The sequence below is a fragment of the Trichomycterus rosablanca genome, chromosome 9 (genome assembly GCF_030014385.1).
Source record: "Trichomycterus rosablanca isolate fTriRos1 chromosome 9, fTriRos1.hap1, whole genome shotgun sequence".
NCBI classification, from domain to species: domain Eukaryota; kingdom Metazoa; phylum Chordata; class Actinopteri; order Siluriformes; family Trichomycteridae; genus Trichomycterus; species Trichomycterus rosablanca.
Genome location: NC_085996.1, coordinates 1,623,535 through 1,634,589, shown reverse-complemented (window position 1 = coordinate 1,634,589; position 11,055 = coordinate 1,623,535). Strand labels below are relative to the sequence as shown.

The 11,055-nt window shown below is 42.2% G+C and overlaps 1 pseudogene; it reads right to left on the bottom strand.

Moving 5' to 3' along the window:
• Nucleotides 1-2,239: 2,239 nt before the first annotated feature.
• On the bottom strand, nt 2,240-10,167 carry LOC134320269 (G-protein coupled receptor family C group 6 member A-like; annotated as a pseudogene).
• Nucleotides 10,168-11,055: the final 888 nt, after the last annotated feature.

Below are 11,055 nucleotides of genomic sequence, written 5' to 3'. Positions count from 1 at the left end.
AATCTCTTTAACGAGTATTTCCATTGGCTGCTAGACCTGTCCATCAAAACCGTGTATCTCCTCCCCGACCCCCCCCCCCCCCCCCCTTGGTACTGCTTTTATTTGTTTTCTTTATTTTTATTTTTGCTTTATTTTGTGATTATATTGTAACTAATATGTAACTAATAAAGCTGAGTTTGAGTTGAGTTGAAAGATTTGGAACTTGTTTGCTGCGTCCGAGTAGTTCAAGCCTTTAAGGTAAGAATGAAACTTCTGTTTCTTTTTAAAATGAGCACTTTGGTCTCTAAAATACGCTTTTATTTGTCACAATCGTGTGTGAGCTCGCGTTCATATGAGTGGTTCTTATTACATGTTTACTTGAAGATTAGCTTGCATATTGACTAGCCAGCTAACCTTAGCCAGCTAACTTACCAAAAACTAACTAGTTCACTTTATGTTTTGCGTGAACTCAGTCTTTTTCAGACTAGAAACATCTTAGATAAGTTATGTGCAGTGGTAAATGAGCCCTATTGTATCTAAATTGCGTATCTGTGGTTTGTTTGCACCGTTACTGTCAGAGGAAAAAGTTCCTGAAAAGTTGGGTTTTTGGAGATACGTGTTTTTCAACAGACAGCGACGATATGTACAATAAATTCAGAAAATAAATTCAGACCTCTCGAATGTCTCGAAACTTGCTGTTTGGTGTTTGGAGAATTTAAAAAAAGCTAACAAAACGAAAACTGAAGTCTCTTATTCACAAAAGTATTCAGACCCAATACTTTGTAGAAGCCCTTTGGTAGCAATTACACCTGCAAGTTGCACTTGGATATGTCTCAACAAGCTTTGCACACGTGAGTTTGGGTGTAATCTTTGGGAGAGATTACAGGGTTTTTTATTTTAAATTACATCTCGGAAAACTCAAAACGTTTTCACTTAAAAACAGTAAAAAATGATAAATTATATTCTTGCAAAATCAAATTCACATCACAGAGCCTGTAAACGTCAAGGGGTCTGAATACTTTCTGAATTTACTGTATTTGTTTGAACGAGTCTGAAGATGAAACACAGACTGAAATGTTGTTCTTGTAAGAGTTGTTATGTGAGTGTTAGGTTATTTATATTCTGTTTACCTGCAGAGCAGCTTGAGCTCGGCGCTCTTAATGTGATTGAGCTGAAAGATTTAAAGTTGTTTTGCTCTTTTTTTGAGCCCCTGAGATACGTTTATACAATCTGTGTACAACCTGTAAAGATCGTATGTCTGAGATTATAGATGTTACACGTCATAACATTTTGGCCAGTGATCTGATTTTAAGGTCTTAATGTTTGTGACCCCAACATGAACCACCTCAGTGCTTCATCAGCCTTTTATCCCAGTGTGTGCCAGTAAAAATGGCTCATTAACAAATTTATATAAACACTTGAATATTGAATATTGTTAAACATTTACAGCTTTTCTCCAGTTCTCAAAGCATACAGAAGAAACATACAGTGTAAAATGTAGTAAAATGTTTTAATAAAACAGTAAAAAATACAAATACACTCATACCATTCTCACCATTCAGCATTTCATGTAAAATATACTTCATCAGTGAAATATAGAGCATACTGTACATACATGTATAATAAGATTATTAGGTAAAAAATTATTTGGCTAATTTTGTTATTACCAGGCGGCACGGTGGCTCAGTGGGTAGCACTGTCACCTCATAGCAAGAAGGTCCTGGGTTCGATTCCCAGGTGGGGCGGTCCGGGTCCTTTCTGTGTGGAGTTTGCATGTTCTCCCAGTGTCTGTGTGGGTTTCCTCCGGGAGCTCCGGTTTCCTCCCACAGTCCAAAAACATGCAGTCAGGTTCATTGTAGACACTGAATTGCCTTGTAGGTGAATGTGTGTGTGTGTGTGCCCTGTGATGGACTGAGTCCCGTCCAGGGTGTTACTGTGTGCCTTGCGCCCATTGAAGAGCTGGGATAGGCTCCAGCACTCCCTGCGACCCTGATTGGATAAGCGGTTAGGAAAATGATTAAATTTTGTTATAACCATCTTAGTAAAAACTACAAACATTCTGGCTTTTATTTTTCTTCAATGAAAACATCCTAAAACCTTCTCTTAACCTTAACACTGAAACAGGGATTAGCTTTCTACACTTCTGTCATTTAGTTTTTTCATTAAATGTTGGCGCTTTATCTTTTCTGCAGGATTTGGTACTATTTTAGGCCGTTTTTTAAACAGCCTGGATAAAATTCCTCCAGATGACATTCTGTGTAGTGAATGAACTTGTAGAGCAAGTACCGCCAGTATGATTACCAAAACTGATCAGAAGTAATTAAAAGTCATTTTGTGAGCTGATTCCTGCTTCTTGCAGCCTTTTACCCCATTTGGTCATTGAAGTCTTCATGCCAAAGTTGGGTTTGTGATGATGCGCTGGGTGAAGGTAACTCTTCTTCAGGACTAAGTCCTGAGTCCTCAGATGTTTCGCTCATGTCATCTTCGGGTTTTGGCTTCGCGTCATCGATCTTTTTCGAGATTATTTTATGCCACTTTGGGAGGACGTGGCAGACGATGACTCCATAGTTGGAGACCATCATGGCAGAGACCTGGATGAGGGTACGCTGATCCGTTTGGGTGATGAAGAGTGGAATTGAACAAAGCCAGACGAACAAATGAAAGAGCATGCTGAAGACTATCGGCTCAGTATTGTCCACTCTTCCTTTGAAGGCTAAGAAGAAGCACGACATGGCTAGAGCCGCAATGTAGACATGCATCGCTCCGACCAGAGAGCCCTGAGTGCACTGACGGATTTTGATAACTGACTCAGATAACTCCTTCTCTTCAACCTTTGGAGAACCGAATATGAACCAGAAGAAAAAAACAAGAACTTGAGCACCAGTCAGTAGAGCGATGATGATATAACGCTTGTTAAACTTACTGAAGAAGCGCTGCCTCTCAGGGCTGATAGACATGATGGCTAAGAACGACACAAAAGCTTTCGTGAGAATGCACGACACACAGAGGGTGAAGGCCAGACCATACATGGCCTGCTGGGCCCTGCAGTGGTGGTCGCTGGGCCAGCCTAAAAAGAGAATCAGACCTCCGAAACTCACCATCAGGCCAAACATCATAATACAAGACAAGACTACGTTGTCCTCGATTATGGAATTGTTCCTGTGTAGAACGAAATAGATCAGCGATGATACCAGTAGCAGGATTCCTATCACTGTTCCAATCAACACCACAATGGAGTACGCTGAGGACCACTCCAAATACTGAATCTCCCACTACAGAACCTGATAGAGAATAAGTTCCCTCTGGACACTTTTGACACTTTACTTCATCTGTGAAGAGAAAAAAGGTGGAAAAGCTACATTAGGAGAACGGCAGTGAAGGTACAGACCAGACGAGTGTTCTTAATAAAATGACCAAAGACAAACAATTGATGTAAAAGTGCAAAATGACAGGAATGTACATGTCAAAGACCGAATGACTGATAAAAAACAGGTTCTGTACAGAGCAGAGGACGTATTTTGACATTTCCAACAGGGATGCTTATAAAGGAACAAAGACTCTGGTTTAAATTTATTACAAATTCAAATCCAGTAAAGTTGAGAAAGTGAAAAATGTTGATTGATGATTTGTTAACCTCCTTTTCATTTTTTTTCTTTCAGCTGATCGCTTATATAGAGGTCTCTACAGCAAATCTGGATGCCCTCCTGAAGCAACCCTTCTATTTGTATTTGGGTTTGTGAGAGTGCACAGACAGGTACTGGTTTTTTCAGCATCGTTTTTTAATCTTACCTTTTATCCACAGAGATCGTTCATGGTTTTCTGAATGACTGAACAAATGTGACAGACTGTAAAGTACAGAGGAAACGCTGTCTGCGTCGAGCTCGCAGCATTCTTAAGGACTCCTCCCATCCTGCACACAGACTGTTTGCCCTCTTGCCCTAGACAAGACCAAGACCAGCAGATTGAGGAACAGCTTTTTCCCCAGAGCTGTCTCCATACTGAACTCTGCCCCTCGTTAACCCGCCACATCTCTCCTCCTGGTAAAGGTTGCGCTACAAACCTTTTCTCATTTGTTCATAATTTCCACCTATATCGTATACATCTGTCTATTATGTTCATTGCACCTTAATCTGTATCACCTTAATTTCAATCTGTATATTATGTCTATAGCACTCCCATCTATACATCATGTTTACAGTACATTCAATAATATATTCACCTGTATATATTGTTCATACCACTGCCCGTATTTTGTAAATAATGTATATCGTAGATACTGTACATCCTGCACTTGCTGCTTATTGCACTTCTGGTTAGATGCTAAACTGCATTTCGTTGCCTTGTACTTGTACATGTGTAATGTTAATAAAGTTGAATCTAATCTAATCAAATCTAAAATCCTTGCCTGATGAAGCTTCCCAAAAAATGACAACCCTCGACCCATCCTTACTTATGACTGAGGCTTTTGTTAATGCTCCATCACCTGTTTTTTACAGGGATCATTTGTCCACATTATTGATACCCTTTTCCGGGCTTGGGATCAGCACTGAAGGTGCACTGATGTGCGTCCTCACAACATCCAGGTTCATGAGCCACCATGCACCATGTATTTGTAAACCATGCCCTGGATTTAAACCCCCTGAGCTGAGGCAGTACTGCTACCAGCAGCGTGGTTACCATCACACCACACCAGCTCACAGGATAAAGCAGTGCATGGTGAAAAATATATTAAAAATAAATAAATCACTGCTTTCTGTTTTGTTTGTTTTTGGTTTATTTATATTTTTCACGTCATGGAGCACATAACTGCACTAAAAAAAATACTCCAGCCGGCAGATCTGCGTAAGAACCGGATCCTTCTGTTTTAGAGGAAATGATTCTACATCCATCCATACTCACCTGACACGTAGTAAAATCCAGCATCACACTTTTTACATTCATAGCAGCAGGTCGAAAGTTCTAATATCCTAAATTCTACAGGCTCGCAGGTCTTTAAACACTTTGAGATGGGCACCTAAGATTTAAAAAAAGGTTTAGTTAAAATACTCAAAGAGGTCTGAACCTACAATTAAAGTCAAAAGTTTACATACTCAGGAGTGATTTGTATATCATGTTACATTCTGACTTTCATCATTTTTGCTTTTTAATTTTCCTTTTCTTTCTATGACTGCCATTCATAAAAATAGGAACGAACGAACTTTAATTTTAACTGTCATAACTTTGTATAGATCTGTATCCTGGCATATTTAACACACAGTTCATGTCGTACAGGTCTGAAGCACTGAACTCAGTCTCACCGTGTTGTTGGACCGTTGGATTTTGCTCTCATTGACCTCCACTTTCCCATTTCTGATGAGGAATCTTCCTACCACGTCAAGCACCCTGTCGTCACCACTCTTCTTCCACATGACGAGGTTGTATCCGTTTTCGAATTCCCCCTTGTCGTTAAAGGAAAGTGTCTGGTTGTCCATGCTAAATTTTATCTGGCGTAGAATGCTTAACAGCTAAACATTATAAAGAGTCATTTGTTACTTGAGTACTTGAGTTTTATTTTAATAATGAGTTTGTTAAACAGCTTCGATGTTGTTAACTGTTTCCCTTTTTGCATCTCGATTTAGAAACGATTCAACGACTACATTTCTCTCATCATAATCTTCAGCACTTTACTGCTGAACCACCTCAGCACCTAATAAGAAAACGTTAAGCGTAAACCACACTTTTCAGTGGACTTGGCTTTGGTGGTGGAGGTGTTACCCTGGAAGTGTTATAAGAACTAGAGAGAGTGAACAGCATTAGGCTCTGTTTTAATACAGTTTGCTTGGTGGTGCAGTTAGCTGCCCCAAAAAGGGGCTGAATTTAAGTTTTTACCGACATAAATAAACAACATTTACCTTCCAAGGAAGAAAGTCTGCGTCTCCAGAACAGGAAGTGTCGCTGCAGTTGAGGAGTTCCCTGATGGCGTTAACGATGGCATACACCGGAACTCTCTGACTGTAAGCAAGGACGGATTAAGGATAGTCTGGGCCCCTTATGAATGATTTGTATTGTATCAATTCATCTGCCAGGCTCATGTTCAGATCTGAAGGATATGCTGCAGCGAGTGAGTTAACCTTTAAAGTGAGCTCACTGTTGGACATATTGTCAGGCATGAAAAGAACATCAAATAGCTCAGTTAAGTGTGTGTATGCATTCAAACTGCTTGAAATTGCTTGTCTTAAATTTAAATAATTGCAAAATTGCTAAATTAATTTGTGTCTCTGCGCTTAAGAGAAATTGAACATAATAATTTTGAAACAATATAAATTCAGAAACATTAAGTAAGGGCCTGAATCGCATATTTGCAACAAAACGTCTCTTATGAAATATGGTAGCTTGCCTGGCAATTTGTAGGTCCCTAGAAAGTCAAGGAGCCATGATAAACGACTTCTATGGAAGTCATGGGCCCCATAGTAGGGGCCCTCGTGATCAAGGGCCCTCTAATGGTATGCCCTGCTCTTCTCTAGGGCCCTCTGGTAGGGGCTCTCATAACCAGGGCCCTCTAAAAATATGCCCCCCTCTTTCCTAGGACCCCTAATAGCCAGAAGTCGAAGTCAGAGCAGTGCCACAACGCCTCATCCATTTTCATAAGGGGCCCAAAAGCATGGCTAGGGCCCCCAAAAGCATGGCTAGGGGCCCCAAAAGCATGGTTAGGGCCCCCAAGAGGCCCTGGGGTCAAAGTCCCTAATAGTCAGAGGATCCTTAAAATGGAGGGCCCTCGGAAATAAAAATATATTGTATCATAAATGTTGATAGGCATCGCAAAATGTTTTGGGCCAGGGCCCCACGCCCTGGTGATGTACGGGAGTGTCCTACCCCAGAGAGCTGCCTTAAGGTCTTAAAAAGCTCGTTCTCGAACTCACGGCCCTGGTCGTGATGCAATTTTAAAGGGAATCCAAAGCGGAGAATAAAATCATTGAATAGCTTTTCTGCTGCGGTCTTCGCTGACTTGTTTTTGGTGGCATACGCGTGAGCAAATCTTGTGAAATGATCTATCACGACAAGTATATATTCAAACCCGCCTTTACTTTGCTCCAAGTGGAGGTAGTCGACTGAGACAAGCTCAAGGGGCAGGCTGGTGGAAATCCTACCCATTGGGGCTCTAACATGAGTCACTGGTTTCTTCTGTTTGATGCATGGACATCTTCTTGTCACGTGAGTCTCAATGTCCTTTTTCATGTAAGGCCAGAAGAATCTTTCACGAGCTAAGGAAAGGACTCTTTCCACACCCACATGGCCCATGTCATCATGGAGGTACCTTAATGCCATGCTTCTGTACTTGGTGGGTAGAACAAGTTGGCAGTGCTGACTGGTTTTACGATAGAGCAGCCCTTTATCAAGGACCAGTTTTCCCCACTCATACAGAAGCTTTCGACTGGAACCATTTACTCTCTGTTTGGCTTCATTTGTAAGTATTTGGTGTGTCTCTTTCAATTTTAGTACTTCCCCAATAGCAGGATCTTCTCTTTGTGCTTTTTCCATTTCATCATGGCTAACAGCCAACAAGGGACTCTGAACACTCTGCTCTGTTGACGTATCCAAAGTGGCCATCCAGGCTATGTCTTTACTTTTGGCCACTTGACTGCCTTCCCATGTTGCATGTATGGCTTCAGGAGACAGCTCTTCTACACAATCTGCCACATACTTGTCGATGTCTAATGGCCAGCGAGACAATGTATCCGCATCAACATTGACGGCACCTGGCCGGTATTTGATGTCAAATCTGAACTCGGAAAGTTCTCCCACCCATCTGTGACCAACTGCATTTAGCTTAGCTGTTCGCATAATGTAGGTCAAGGGATTGTTATCAGTGTATATGGTAAAGTGAGGGGCATAGTAAAGATAGTCCCTGAATTTATCACACACCGCCCACTTCAGTGCAAGGAATTCTAATTTTCCTGAGTGAAAGTGATAGTTCTTTTCTGCAGGTGTAAGTGTTCTGGACCCTCAATTTTCCATTTTGGCACTGATAAAGTACAGCTCCAAGTCCCTGCTCAGAAGCATCAGTATTAAGTACAAAGGGCAACTCAAAATTTGGGTAAGCGAGGACAGGGGGGTTAGTCAGAATGTCAATTAACTTCTCTAGGGCATTTTGGTGCTCCTCTGCCCACTTGACCGGGTCTTTAGAGGGTAACTGAGTTCCTTTCCCTCTGGTCTTACTCATTTTATTTACCCCTGCAGCTGGTGGCTTTGCTTGCAAAAGCTCATAGATGGGTTTGGCAACTCTGGAGAAGTCTTGTATGTAGCTTCTATAATAGCTCAAGAACCCCAGTAATTTCCGTACCTCTCCAACAGTTGCTGGGGCCTTATCCCTAAGTGAAAGTACCGCCTCCAGATCCTTTGGATCGATTCTTACACCATCTGCTGAAACTAGGTGCCCCACGTAGCGGACCTCGCTCTTGAAGAACTCACATTTGGTAGGCCTGAGTTTGACTCCCTGTTCCCGGAGGGCTTTTAGGACTTTCCTTACACCTTCCACATGATCCTCAAATGATTTGGAATAACACAGCACATCATCAAGGTATGGGATACAATGTTCATCACGCAGTGAGTTCAACATTTCCTCCATGCTTCTTTGAAAGGCTGCAGGAGCATTTGATAAACCGAATGGGATACGCACCCATTCATACAATCCCCAAGGGGTAATGAAAGCTGTGAGATGTTGTGATCCATCAGCTATGAAGCCTTGATAATAGGCCTTCCCTTGGTCCAGGATTGAGAACCAACTATAGCCTCCAAGAGTGTCAAGGAGATCCTGGATCCTGGGTAGGGGATGCCTATCTGAAATGGTCTTCTGGTTTAGCAACCGGTAGTCAATACACAGCCTTAGTGTACCATCTTTCTTGCGTACACATACTACTGGAGCAGAATAAGGAGATTTAGATCTCACAATCCATCCCTTAACCAGTAAGTCTTGAATGTACTCCTTGACTTCTTTGTAGAGTGGCTTTGGGATAGCAGAATAGGACTTCTGAACTGGGATATCATCTTTAAGTGAGATTGACATCTGGAGACTAGGAATACAACCAATGTCATTCTCATCACGAGCGAACACTGTGGATTCTTCATAAAGCATCCTTCTAACAACTTCCTGCTGACTTTCTTCTAAGTGGCTTAAGTTGACAGGAGGGTGCCATAATTCTGCCCGATGGGTTTCCTCAACTCTCACCTCAGGTGTAACGCCAAACTGATTTACAGTGTGGTGGGCAGCCTGGTCAGTTTCAATTACTTTGGAAATGGCATGGATGGTACCAATTACTGTCTTCCGTGGAAGCATGATATTGTGCTTGGTATAATTATTAATGGGCACTTCGACATATGGACTACTAGTACGACTGACTTCCACGAGCCCTTCAGCCACAATCAGTTGCTCTAATGGTGTGCTATTGTTGTCTGTCTTAAACAGCACTACTGGTTCATGTGGACTAAAGTCAACAGGGATATTGCACTTTATGCGTGTAACTTCGCCTGGAAGGACAACAATGTCCTGGGGCCCCACCTTTGCCGGAGCTTGTTCTAAGTCAGTAGTCCTTGACTGGATGAAATTTACAATGACACTAGCCTCCTCCTCTCTAATCTCCATTGCCCCGCTCAAAAGGTTGGCCAGCGTAAGCGGTATACGTGGTCCACTTTCTTGCCCTTCAATAAGTTCTTCAATAACATTGAACCCTAGTACTGGTCTTTCAAGGCTCATGTGGCTCACTAAGAAAGGCACTTGAATGGACAAATCTGGATCATCATTCCCTGGCAGGTTCACCCTTGCTTCTACCCAACCATCAAAGGGGAGAATTTCTCCGTTTACTGCATGGACATTAAGAGCTTTGGTCCCCATCAGCTCACTTAGAGATCGGATAGGCAAATCAGGTAAGTACTTGGCTCTCCATGAGTGATCAAGAATGCTACTTGAGCTCCAGTGTCGAGGAGGACTGTTACAGAATATCCATTTATGTAACACTTGAGCAGACATTTACTACCAATTAGCTGAGCCATTTTTTCATTATTTGGTGGTCCCTCACAAGTAGCTGGCATCAGTGTCGGCGTAGTATTACGTGTTTCGACATCAGAGTGGGACTGCTTCCTTAAGCCGGTCACAGGTTGTCCCTCTGCCGTGACCGAACCTCGTTTCCCGAAGGCTTTGGTTTCCTCATGCATCCTATGACTTTATGCTCTTCTTCACCACACAGGAAGCAATGAGTGCAGTTCGTTAGGCCCTTTCGCACACACTCTGGGCATCTGTAAGGTCGACTCCTTTTTAGCGTGTGGGGCTGATTAACACTACATGAATATGCATGTTCATTCACTTTAGATTGTCTCAGCGAATCAACAACAGTGGTAAGTGCTTCAATATGTGCTGTTAATTGCTGTAGTGTTTTGACTTGGCTCTTGGGTTCTAATGTCTTTTCTTGGTTTTCACAGTCAGGAGATAGCTGTGCACTATAGGCAGTAGGTGGCCTTTGACGAGGTTGGTGTCCCAACCTGCGTTGTCGTTCACTTTCATCACTTGTGAGTTTAATTACTTGTCTCAAGAGCACTTCATCAGTGACTGTATCATCGGAAAGAAGGGACCTTAATTCTCTCCTTATGTCACTGCATTTAGTGTTGAAACCTTGGAAGACTGTGTGAAGAAATACGTTCTGGACAGTATGGGCATCATACCTAATATCCGAGCCAGCCTGCCTGGATGCGAACATCACCTTTTGTTTCAGTCCTATCATACTGTAGAGAAACTGTTGGGGGGTTTCACCATCTAATTGCTTTGCACACATTAACTCTTGGAATAGTTCAGTGCTGTTCCTCTCGCCAAGATGGGACTGCAAGAAGCTTTTCAACTCTTCAAGAGACATGTCTTCCTTGTTGATCAGCATATCTTTGAAATGACCAGGTTTGATCATTCGCAATACACCTCGGATAATTTCACTGCTGCCGAAGTTTTCTTTCACACCCTCTTCTATTTGTTTCCACAAGTTGTTGTAGCTAATGTCAGCAGAATGGTCTCCAATCTGACCACCTTGAATCTTGAATTCTCTCCGTTGTAATAAG